We start from the raw sequence: 12,612 nt of genomic DNA, 5'->3' as shown, positions 1-12,612 counted from the left end.
TGTTACGGCAGCGGGGAATTTGAACGTGCATAAGTTATTTTATTTAATCTGTGTTATTTTAATGTTTCCTTTTTTGACCTAAAACATGACACGGATGTTGATGTGTCTGCATTCAAGCATTTCAATGGGCTTAAATAGATCACCCTTTACAGCAGATTTAGTTCACAAACAACTGATAATTTTGACCTTAATATTGGTTTTCAATTACAATAATTAATCCTAAAATTCGACATTAGTAACTTACTTTTAGCAGCATCAGTCGCATGCACGCTCACAAGATCTCCCGGTTCTTACTTGTGAATTCAGTTCACTAGAGACTCGCACTAAACGGATCATTTGAATCCGTGAGTTGTCGACTCGAGAACATCTGCAATTGGATCATTTCAATTCGTGAATGAATCGTTTGGCGCAATTTGCGAACCGATTTAAAAGGTTCACTGAAAAGAATCAGATCGTTCTTGAATCAGGCACCGCTTCTGCGTGACAAGTCCCCCCCAATAATTAAAAGTCGCCAACCCCCCCCACAAATATTTAAATTCTTGCATTGATCTGCTGCACTCCATTATGCAGCGCTCTTGTTAGGATGACAAAAACCTTTAAAAGTTATATCTTCAGCCTGCTCTGCTTCTGCGGTCTAACAGAGCTCATCATGGGGAAGTCATGGCCTAATGGTTAGAGAGTTTAACTCCTAACCCTAAGGTTGTGGGTTCGAGTCTCGGACCGGTAATTCCATGACTTAGGTGCCCTTGAGCAAGGCACCGAACCCCCAACTGCTCCCTGGGTGCCGCAGCATAAATGGCTGCCCACTGCTCCAGATGTGTGTTCACAATGTCACAATAACTGAGATTGCCAATCAAATCAAAGTAGGCAGGTTTTACCATTTGCGATTTTCAGCGCAAAGCCTGAGTTTAACCTTGAAACAAGACATAGAGATAAGATGTGGAAGTCGCAAATCATTTAATTCACTGTTTTTTACGTAAAAATATGGAAATTTGAGAGAGAGAGAGAGAGAGAGAGAGAGAGAGACAAAAAAGCTCACAGAAAACCCAGAGACTTTATTTGCAGACCTTCATAAAGATGGCAGCATTAGTAACCTGATCTTCTACACCAACAAGCCCCATACATGGCACAAGGGCATCATCTCACAATTCCCCAATGCAGAAAGAAAGGGTATCTGTGGAGGTTTCCAGGTGAAAGTAAAAAAATAGGAAGACATAACAACCATTAATGTTATCATATACAAAATAACAGGGATAATTGTGGTGAAGAGCATCCAAGGGCATTTTGAACAGAACTTCTCCAAAATCCAAAAAGGAGCACAACAGGAGCCCAAAATCAACGAGCAACTCCCCACCCCAGAGGAATCAGACAGAACCCCAGCTCCACACGAGCAGGTAGACCAGAAAGACCCTCCCAGCTCAGAACAAACCAAAGACCCCTATCCACACTGTTATTGTACTGACATGAGGGAGAAATTCACAGCACTGGAAATTGAACTGGTGCAGTTCAGAGAGATGACCATCTCTTGCCTTGCTGCTCAAAGCACAGACCAGCCCAGCAACAACACCACAATCAAGCACAAAGAGAAAGACGATCTCAGGAGAGAACTGTCCTCACTACAGGCAGAAGTGAAGCAGCTACAGCAAGAGAGGGACAGGCTAAAGGCCCAACTGGCATCACTGAATTCCCAGCACTCACAGCAGACTCAGAGCCACTGGGCCCTGATAACAGCCCTAAGAGAGGAGATGAGAGAACTGAAAGAGGAGAAAGACACCCATTGCAAAGACCTCACACCCACAGAGGACACCCCCACACTGACCACAACTCCCAGAACACAGTGGCAGAGCCCAGCCAAAACCTTCCTTCCTCACCAAACCATCTACCCAGCTCACAGCCAGCCTCAGAATCAGACACTTCTTCAGCACCCCTGGAACACACAAAAAAACAGAAACTGTTCTCCGAATTGACTCAAATGGGAAGTTTATAGACGAGGAGAAGCTCTTCCCCAAACACAGAGTGGCCAAACTCTGGTGCCCAAATACCCATAGTGCCCTCAAACTGCTGGACGTGGACAAACTTGGGTCACCAAGCCACATAATAATTCACAAGACACAAACGACCTGAGAACACAACAGGAAAGAGTGGCAACAGCACTACAGACGGTGGTTGAAAAAGCCACAACCACCTTTCCAAGTGCAAAAATCACCATCTCCACACTGCTGCCACGAAAGGACTTCCACCCAGATACAGTTCAGCGGGTGAATGCAAACCTCTCCAGAGCCTGTGCACTCAAACCACTCGTACACCTGGCACATCACCCCTCCCTGGACCTCACATGCCTCTACGACCACATCCACCTGTACAGAGCAACTGTTCCTGCCTTTGCAAAGACACAGAAAAGATGTTGCACTAAACCGTAGCATCCACACCACTCCCAGAAGCAGCAGAGTATCCTCGTCCAGCACCTGATCAAAGCCTGCGATCGACTCTCTACCCCACCCACAGTCAACAGACCAGAGCACAACCTCTCCTGCCTACACCCCCAACCCAGCACATGCAGCAGAGCCCTGGCAACCTCATCTATGCCCAGACAGTGAGCAGAAACCCCACACCAGCACCTGCACAAGTCCCAACAACTAAGCTGAAAGACATTCACCAGATGCTTAACCTGGTCTGCTCACACATACTGTCCTAGGACAAAACCTGCCAACAAAAGCAATATCCCATGGATAACAAAGCATTTATCATATCATGTTGGAATATTCAAGGCCTGAAGTCATCTGCTTTCAGACTGAAAAGCAAAAACACAGACTTCACCACAGAAATAAAAAACTCAGACATAATCAGCCTTCAGGAGACATGGAGCAGAGGAGATGGACCCACTGGTTACCCTACATCATCCCATGCACCAAACTGCCTGGAGTGGCTCAGGGAAGAGACTCAGGAAGGAATGCTTATCTGGTATAAGTCTGATTTAGCCCACTCTATTAATATTGTTAAAACGGGCCAATTTTATACATCGATAGAAATTAACAAGGGCCATCACCTCAGCGGAGAAGAACATCTTCCTGTGTGCAACTTACATACCTCCAAAAGAGTCACCCTACTTCAACGAAGACAGTTTCCCCACCTTAGAAGGAGAGATCAGCTACTTCCAGTCACAGGGCAACATACTGATCTGTGGAGACTTAAATGCCAGAACAGGTGAAGAACTGGACACACTTCATTCCCAGGGGGACAAACACATACCAGGAGGTGACATCCTTTCATCACCAACACAATCCGCAAGACTCAGCCATGATAAAACAACAAACAAAAATGGAACACAACGGCAGACTGCGAGGAGATTCGTATGGTAGGTACACTTATAGCTCAGTGCTGGGTAACAGTACAGTAGATTATTTCATCACCGACCTAAATCCAAATTCTAGAAAAGAAGTAAGAACTTTATCAAATCAGAAACACAGAGATGGTGACAATGTATGTAAACGCAAGCTATATCTTGAGTGACTTAAACAATATAAGAACATCCTAAGAACGAAAAAGAAACAAAATATACAAAATCAGCCCAAAGTAATAGAACAATCTCTAGAATCAAACTGTTTCTGGGAACATTGGAACACACTTAACCAATCTAACCATGAAGAGTTACCCATCCAGAATGGAGATGTGTGGATAAACCACTTCTCTAACCTCTTCTGCAATTTAAACAAAAACCATGAACAAAACTCACTATACAATAGACTAAGTGTTCTAGAGTCAATCATTAAAGAGTACCAGAACACCCTAGATTATCCCGTTACACTAGCTGAACTGTGCAATAATATACAAACACTTAAATCCCAAAAAGTATGGAGACAGATTAGTCTCAAATATAATTCACGCAAAAAACACGATTCACACATGCGTAGACAATTTCACATGCATGAAAACCTAATTCACGTACACACACAAAAAAAACAATCACGTGCATGAAAAAATATATATATATTCACAAAAAGCAATTCACATGCGTAAAATAAAATTATATATTCATAAAATACATTTCACAAATGCAAAACACAATTCGAAGATATAAAAGTGTGCACAAAAACCTTTTAAAATGTACGAGTGTCTGAATGTACAAATCGTCATTTACTACGAATCCACTCGGATTTGTGTGTGTGTGTTTTTGAGACTTTCCTGGCAGAGCTCTCTTTCCGTCGTGGGTCTGTCGTACTCTTTAGCCAATCAGATGGGAGCTTACCATTCAACCAATCATATCATAAGCCACCGAGAGTGCATTCAGAAGCTCGCAGTCAATCGGGGAGACGTCAAGAGAGAAGCCCATAGAAGCCCTGGCGTTACATTTTAAAATACTATACAAAATAATTAATCAGAATACTTACTCCTGCTCACTCACACCAAAGAACTCCCCGCTCAAGCTCGCTGTCTCTGCAAGATTAACGATGGCAGTTTGCATGCACAGCTAATAGAAGATTTACATCTGTCAGACAGGTTGCTGACGTCATCAAGCTTAGTTTGAGTCTGCTCGTCAGAAACGGAAGTTCTAAAAATCGCTAAAAATGGGCTTCACTTGTCTCAATTGAGTTCCAATTGGGTCGCTGTGTCGTTTTCTTTTACTGTCTATGGGATTACTGATGTAAAGTGCTTAATTTCCGTTCTAATTAATCCATATTGCGCAAAAGGTGCGCAGAATCGTGCTCCTTGAATGGACTCTCAGTGGCTTATGATATGATTGGTTGAATGGTAAGCTCGCATCTGATTGGCTAAAGAGTACGACAGACCCACTTGGAAAGAGAGCTCTGCCAGGAAAGTCTCAAAAACACACACACACAAATCCGAGTGGATTCGTAGTAAATGACGATTTGTACATTCAGACACTCGTACTTTTTTAACATTCAAAGGTTTTTGTGCACAGTTGTATATCTACGAATTGTGTTTTGCATTTGTGAAATGTATTTTATGAATATATAATTTTATTTTGCGCATGTGAATTGCTTTTGTGAATATATTTTTTTTTTTCACGCACGTGAATTTTTTTGTGTGTACGTGAATTAGGTTTCATGCATGTGAAATTGTCTACGCATGTGTGAATCGTGTTTTTTGCGTGAATTATATTTGAGACTAATCTGTCTCCATAAAAAAGCATGTGGTATCGATGGCATTCTGAATGAAATGATTAAATGCACAGACCAAAAATTCAAACTGGCCATTCTTAAACTGTTTAATATCATCCTTAGTTCAGGTGTATTTCCCAGCACCTGGAACCAGGGCCTCGTCACCCCAATTCATAAAAGCGGAGACAAATTCGACCCTAATAACAATCGCAGAATATGTGTAAACAGCAACTTAGGTAAACTCTTCTGTAACATCCTAAACAGCAGACTCCTTCATTACCTTACTGACAGAAATGTCCTGAGTAAATGTCAAATTGGCTTCCAACCAAAATACCACAAATCAGACCATATATTCTGTTACGTCCCAGGACGTATGTCATTGTTGTTAATACTGTGAAACTATGTGTGTAATATTGTGCTTCCCTGATGCCTAACATCCTGTTGGGAAGTGTAGTTTTTGCCTGTTTTCCTCTGTTCCTCCCTGTCCTCTCACAGAAGCTTAATTGATGTCACCTGTTCCTCGTCAGAGCTTTGAAGAGGAGCTTGTATTTAAACAGATGGAACAGACTGTTCACCAGAGAGAGTTTGGCCTGTCTGTTTTCCTAGATGGTGTTCTCTGAGTAGTAGTGCTGCTTTAAGAAAGTCTGTTGTATTTGTTCACTATTGTGTGCTCAGGGCCTTAGTGTTTCTTCAAGAAAGCCTGTTGTACCAGCTGTAGTGATTGTGTTATTTTTCTGCCTGCAGATGCAGTAAGGAGGTGGGTGCCACTTTTATTTTATCAACACATGCTTTTCTCCTGATTTTGTTGGAACAGTGAGGAAGTCAGGGAAGAGACATGTTATTTTGTTTGCTAGGTAAGTTAGATTCCCTTACTCCCAGGTAGCATCCTTTTTTGTTTGTTATTTTGGCCTTAACCCCCTCTTGAAGCGTCTTATCTTTTCTGAATTATCCATATTGTTAAACCTTTAATTTTCCTTTCCCCCTTTACTGCTGTACAAAGACTTTACATTGTAAATAAAATCTTGAAGAGTTTCCATGTGTGAGTGCTGGGATTACAGATTATCTATTTTATTTTTTCCTTGCCCATTGGTTTTTATGTTCACCGACACAATCTCATTTTTCTTAAGTAGTATATGTTACTCCCCTTGTCACCCCTAGACAAGGAGGGGGATGTAACAATACACCCTACATACCCTAATTGACAAAGAAACCAAACAAAATTAAAAAAAATATATTTCTTGCTTTGACTTCAAAAAAGCTTTTGACTCCATTTGGCATGAGGGGCTTTTACTTCAACTAATCCAATGTGGCATCGGAGGAAAAACATACGACATCATTAAATGCATGTACACTAATAACAAATTTGCAGTTAAAATTGGCAACAAACACAAGATTTGTGGCATGAGACAGGGCTGTATCTTAAGCCCTACACTATTCAATATCTACAACAATGAACTAGCAAGAGCCCTAGAACAGTCCACAGCACCCAGTCTTACCCTACTAGACACTGAAGTTAAATGTCTTCTGTTTGCAGAGGATCTAGTGCTGCTGTCACCCACAAAAGAGGCTACAAATAATCCAATCAGTTACGGAACCAATCACACTCTATTGATGTAAGGTCTGGGGTCCAATCACAAACCAAGACTTCACCAAATGGGACTAACACCCAATAGAGACTCTGCAGGCAGAATTCTGTAAAAATATTTGTGTACAACGAAAAGCTCCACACAATTCCTGGAGAGCAGAATTAGGGCTGTACCCACTAATAATAATAATTAAAAAAAAAGCCATTAAATTCCATGCGCACCTAAAAAGCAGTCATACTGAGACCCTCCACCATAAAGCCTTAAGCTACCAAGAACTGAACCCAGAGAAAAGCCCCCTCAGCCAGTTGGTCTCAGAACTGACTTTACAATCCAAAACCCCAGCTAGACTAAATCAAATCATTAAAACACAGAAAGAGAAATATCTGAAACACTGGGCAGAAGCAACAGCTCAGCAAAGCAAATTAGAATGCTATCTGTCTCTAAACAGAGAATATAAATTGGCAGAATACCTAAATACAGTGGCAGACCCTAAATTAAGAAAAGTCCTGACCATGTACAGACTCAGTGACCATAACCTCACTTTAGAGAAAGGCAGACACAGACAGACCTGGCTACCAAAATAAGACAGATTGTGTCCACACTGCACACAACATGAAGTGGAAACAGAACTGCACTTTAACAACATGCCCTAATTATACACAAATTAAGGAAACTTTCTTCCACCAATTCACAAACCAGCATAAAGACTTCAACCAGATACAACAAAAGGACAAACTGCTGTACATTCTGGGAGAAACTGCAACAAGCTCTAACCTGGCTGCAAGGTACGTCAAGTCCTGCAGTAGAACAGAACCACAAGTCACAGCTGGAAGAAAACACTGTACAACACACATAAACTGACATGACAGGATCCATTCCTTCTCCTGTCTCTTAATTGGAATTTTTATTAGTACTTACTTTCGTTTGACTGAATACAGATATATAAACTCTATATGCTATAGGCTACTTCTATTCTTATGTATACAGGTGCTGGTCATATAATTAGAATATCATCAAAAAGTTGATTTATTTTATTAATTACATTCAAAAAGTGAAACTTGTATATTATATTCATTCATTACACACAGACTGATATATTTCAAATGTTTATTTCTTTTAATTTTGATAATTATAACTGACAACTAAGGAAAATCCCAAATTCAGTATTTTAGAAAGTTAGAATATAATTTAAGACCAATACAAAGAAAGGAGTTTTAGAAATCTTGGCCGACTAAAAAGTATAAAAATGAAAAGTATGAGCACGTACAGCACTCAATACTTAGTTGGGGGTCCTTTTGCCTGAATTACTGCAGCAATGCGGCGTGGCATGGAGTCGATCAGTCTGTGGCACTGCTCAGGTGTTATGAGAGCCCAGGTTGCTATGGCCTTCAGCTCTTCTGCATTGTTGGGTCTGGCATATCGCATCTTCCTCTTCCCAATACCCCATAGATTTTCTATGGGGTTAAGGTCCGGGGAGTTTGCTGGCCGATTAAGAACAGGGATACCATGGTCCTTAAACCAGGTACTGGAAGCTTTGGCACTGTGTGCTGGGGCCAAGTCCTGTTGGAAAATGAAATCTGCATCTCCATAAAGTTGGTCAGCAGGAGAAAGCATGAAGTGCTCTAAAACTTCCTGGTATACGGCCTTGTTGACCTTAGACCTCAGAAAACACAGTGGACCAACACCAGCAGATGACATGGCACCGCAAACCATCACTGACTGTGGAAACTTTACACTGGACCTCAAGCAATGTGGATTGTGTGCCTCTCCTCTCTTCCTGCAGACTCTGGGACCCTGATATCCAAAGGAAATGCAAAATTTACTTTCATCAGAGCACATACCTTTGGACTATTTAGCAGCAGTCCAGTCATTTTTGAAGAGAGACGCTTCTGATGCTGTCTGTTGTTCAAGAGTGGCTTGACACAAGGAATGCGACAGCTGAAACCCATGTCTTGCATACATCTTTGTGTAGTGGTTCTTGAAGCACTTACTCCAGCTGCAGTCCCATCGTTGTGAATCTCCCCCACATTTTTGAATGGGTTTTGTTTCACAATCCTCTCCAGGGTGCGGTTATCCCTATTGCTTGTACACTTTTTTCTACCACATCTTTTCCTTCCCTTCACCTCTCTATTAATGTGCTTGGACACAGAGCTCTGTGAACAGCCAGCCTCTTTTGCAATGACCTTTTGTGTCTTGCCCTCCTTGTGCAAGGTGTCAATTGTCGTCTTTTGGACAGCTGTTAATTCAGCAGTCTTCCCGATGATTCTGTAGCCTACAGAAATAGACTGAGAGACCATTTAAAGGCTTTGCAGGTGTTTTGAGTTAATTAACTGATTAGAGTGTGGCACCAGGTGTCTTCAATATTGAACCTTTTCACAATATTCTAATTTTCTAAGATACTGAATTTGGGATTTTCCTTAGTTGTCAGTTGTAAACATCAAAATTAAAAGAAATAAACATTTGAAATATGTATGTATGTCTGTCTGTAATGAATGAATATAATATACAAGTTTCACTTTTTGAATGGAATTAATAAAATAAATCAACTTTTTGATGATATTCTAATTATATGACCAGCACCTGCATTTGTGTTAAGTGTCTTTTAAAATGTTTCTATGCTTTGGCAATGTAAAAATACTTTTTACCATGCCAGTGAAGCTAGTTGAATCTTGAATCTTGAGAGAGAGAGAGATGAAAGTTGTGCTTGTGAATTATCTGCATCTGTACATCTCTTTCAACAAAAATGAAGCTGTGAGTTTAGTTAGTTAAAAACAGTGATTTTACCTCCTCGTAGTTGAGTATTATAATGTAGTGTAAGTACATTATAGTATCAAAGCTATTTTATTAATGAAAGTCGCGGGGCAGCGGGCCATACACAACAAGTTTCTCTGCTCTGATTTGTGTGCCAGTGGTGTGTGTTTATTCTGTGGGCTATTTATGTGTGCTTTTTTATCTTGTGTTGCCAGTTTCTGTCTCCTGTGTATGGTTTGATTAGTTCCCAGGTATGCCTAGTTTACACTGCTTAAAATGCTAAGCAAACTTTTTTTTTTTGACCTCATTCTCACACCTTAACCTCTCTTCTGCATTATGCTGGCTGTGCATTGATTGAGTGGTGCACTCTGTTAAGCCGCAGGTTCTGAACCTCTGAGGTTGTGGGTTCAAATCCCGGGTTGTCCATGTAACTTCTGTTCCAGATTTTGGATTTTCACTTTGTGTTTATATTGAATCAGAAATGTGTTTGTGTCCATTCTCATCTGAACCCCTCTTTGATTTCGACTTTTGACCTCATTCTCACACCTTAACCTCTCCTCTGCAGTCAGTTCAATGTGCATTGACTGAGTGGTGCACTTGGTTAAGCCGCTGTTTCTGAACCTCTAAGGTCATGGGTTCAAATCCAGGTTGGTTAATGTTGCTTCTTTTTAAGACATTGGATTTTCAGTGTGTGTTCGCATTGAATCAAAAATCTCTTTTTGGTCATTCTCATCTGAAGTTCTGTTCGATTTCAAACTTCTCTACTTCTGAACCGATCTGTTGTCCTGACTTGCGTTCTGTTTCTGCCGTTTTTCTTCCTCCCGCTCCGCTCTCGGAAGACTGGAGTAATAATGCTGAAAATTCAGCTTTGTTTCACAGGAATAAATTATATTTTAAAGTATATTAAAATATAAAACTGATATTTTAAATTGCAATAATATTTCACAAAATTACGTTTTTGTTCCGTATTTTTGATCAAATAAATGCAGCCTTGATGAAAGAAATGTATTTAAAAAAACATTAAAAAACGTACTGATTCCAAACTTTTGAACGGCAGTGTGTGTTGCCCCCCCATTGTGAACCACTGTGTTACATTACTTATAAGACACAGGATTAGTGTGATAGTCACTGTAAGCTCCAATAAGACAGGGACACATTACTGCTGGTAGAAAAAAATGTTTTTGAAATTTGAAAAATACACATAATAAAATGCACAGTTTTCAAAAGAGAATTTTTGCATCCAAGCCATAGATGAAGCATATTATGATTCCACAAAAAACTGATCAGTTTTCAAAGGAACCATATTTTTCTTAGTGTAAAGGACATTTTGATAACCTAAAGAACCTTTTCCGCTATAAAGAACCGTTTGTGTAATGGAAAGGTTGCATTGATGTTAAAGCAGCTGCATGTAGTTCTGTGTATTGTTGCATCTTTGGAGCCCCCTACAGTAAAATGAGCAGAATTTACTGTCATAAACAACAGCTGTTGTAATTACCAGCAGGCCTACATGAACAGAAGTGAGCATATGATGGACACTTTACTATTTCACGAGGCAACGTGAGAGCACTTTTAAATGTGAAGTGACACAACTGATGCTGGTGGATCTCATGACAATGACAACATGCTCTGGTCTGTATTATTTATACTACACATATTTATTAGAAGTCGATGTACCATCAGAAAAATTATTTAAATGATTCTTTCTGATCTTTAAGCTTCTTCTTTTCTTCTTCTGAGCCAAAAAGTAAACCCTAACTCCTCCTACAGCTTTAAAGGTAAAACCACCAAACTTGGGTTAGACCTTAAGACTAGTCTGGCTTGGTTAGCTATATCTTTTCTAGCATGTTAGTCACTTTCTCAAGTCAACCTCAAAGTTTGTTCTCAAACTTTACTCATCTAATATGTCAAGGTAAAAACAAACAAACAAAAAACTTTTGTCTAAGTCAACTTATTCTGTTTTATTTTATTTTTATTTTTAAAGCAAGCATGTTTTTTGGTACCTCAGTGACTGACTTAAAGACCACAATCAGAACACTTCACAATCAGAACACGTTCCCAGCATTCTCCCTCTATGGGCTACCCTTGAAGAGTGTCCTGAGGATGGGGGACGGCCAGGTATCTGAGCCCCAGCATTAACCCACATCCGGCTTAGTTATAATCTGGGACAGAGCAAGGTTATTACCTCCCAACAGAGACCTGGAAGAAATAACTTGTAATTTTCAATCTTTTAAACATATATTTTGGTTGTATAATGTAAATAAAAACATCTACTGTATGCTGTCACTTTTCAAGTTCATTCAGGAAGATCCAATGGTTTATAATGATTGATAAAGCAATACATGTGCATTAAGGTCATTTTTTTCAGACATTTGTTCTGCCCTCATAAATGAACACTTATTATGCTCAGTGTTCAGAGAGATAAATATTAAAATGATAACAAAATATATATTAAACTCACAATTGTAAACATAGAAAGATTGTTTCCTGCTGCTCTCATACACGTACAACAAATGTAATATTAAACATGGTAAAATAGTAACCCCAACATTTTTAAAGACATAAATCATATTAACTGCCTTTTTGCCAGGTTCTTGGGTATTTTGCACTGGCTTTCTAAAATGCACGATTGTCATTTGGTCTCACTGAATATATTTTTCCTAATTACTGTGTTATTTTGAGTTTAATTCTGTAGTGCTGAATCAGAAAGAACTACACCACACACATAATTGTTATAATGGCATGGTAAACTTGAGTCATCATTTATAACAGTAACGTCTGAAAAATATCACCAAAATCATGAAAAATATTTAACCCAAAGCAAATATTAAATATGGTTAAATATTAAACTAAATTTTTTAAATGTCATAGTTGTTGTTATTCCAGGTATGTCCTTATGGAGGACCACGGGTGTCACAGAAATAGTAATAAAGAATTTCATTAATTAATAACAAATTGTACAATAAAAATAGACATTAATAAATGAGTTAACAAATTAATTAACTAATCTGTAAATAAATGGACTAAATTTATTGTTTGACTTTTTAAATAAGCAATAAAAGCAGTAATTATAAAAACAATTTATAAATGAAATATTAATCCATCAGTAAATGGTTTATTGTGGTCCTCCATATGTCCTCAGATATTTTGCAGACTTA

Source organism: Cyprinus carpio, chromosome B5 (genome assembly GCF_018340385.1).
Source record: "Cyprinus carpio isolate SPL01 chromosome B5, ASM1834038v1, whole genome shotgun sequence".
Taxonomy (NCBI): domain Eukaryota; kingdom Metazoa; phylum Chordata; class Actinopteri; order Cypriniformes; family Cyprinidae; genus Cyprinus; species Cyprinus carpio.
Note: the sequence above shows the minus strand (reverse complement) of the source record.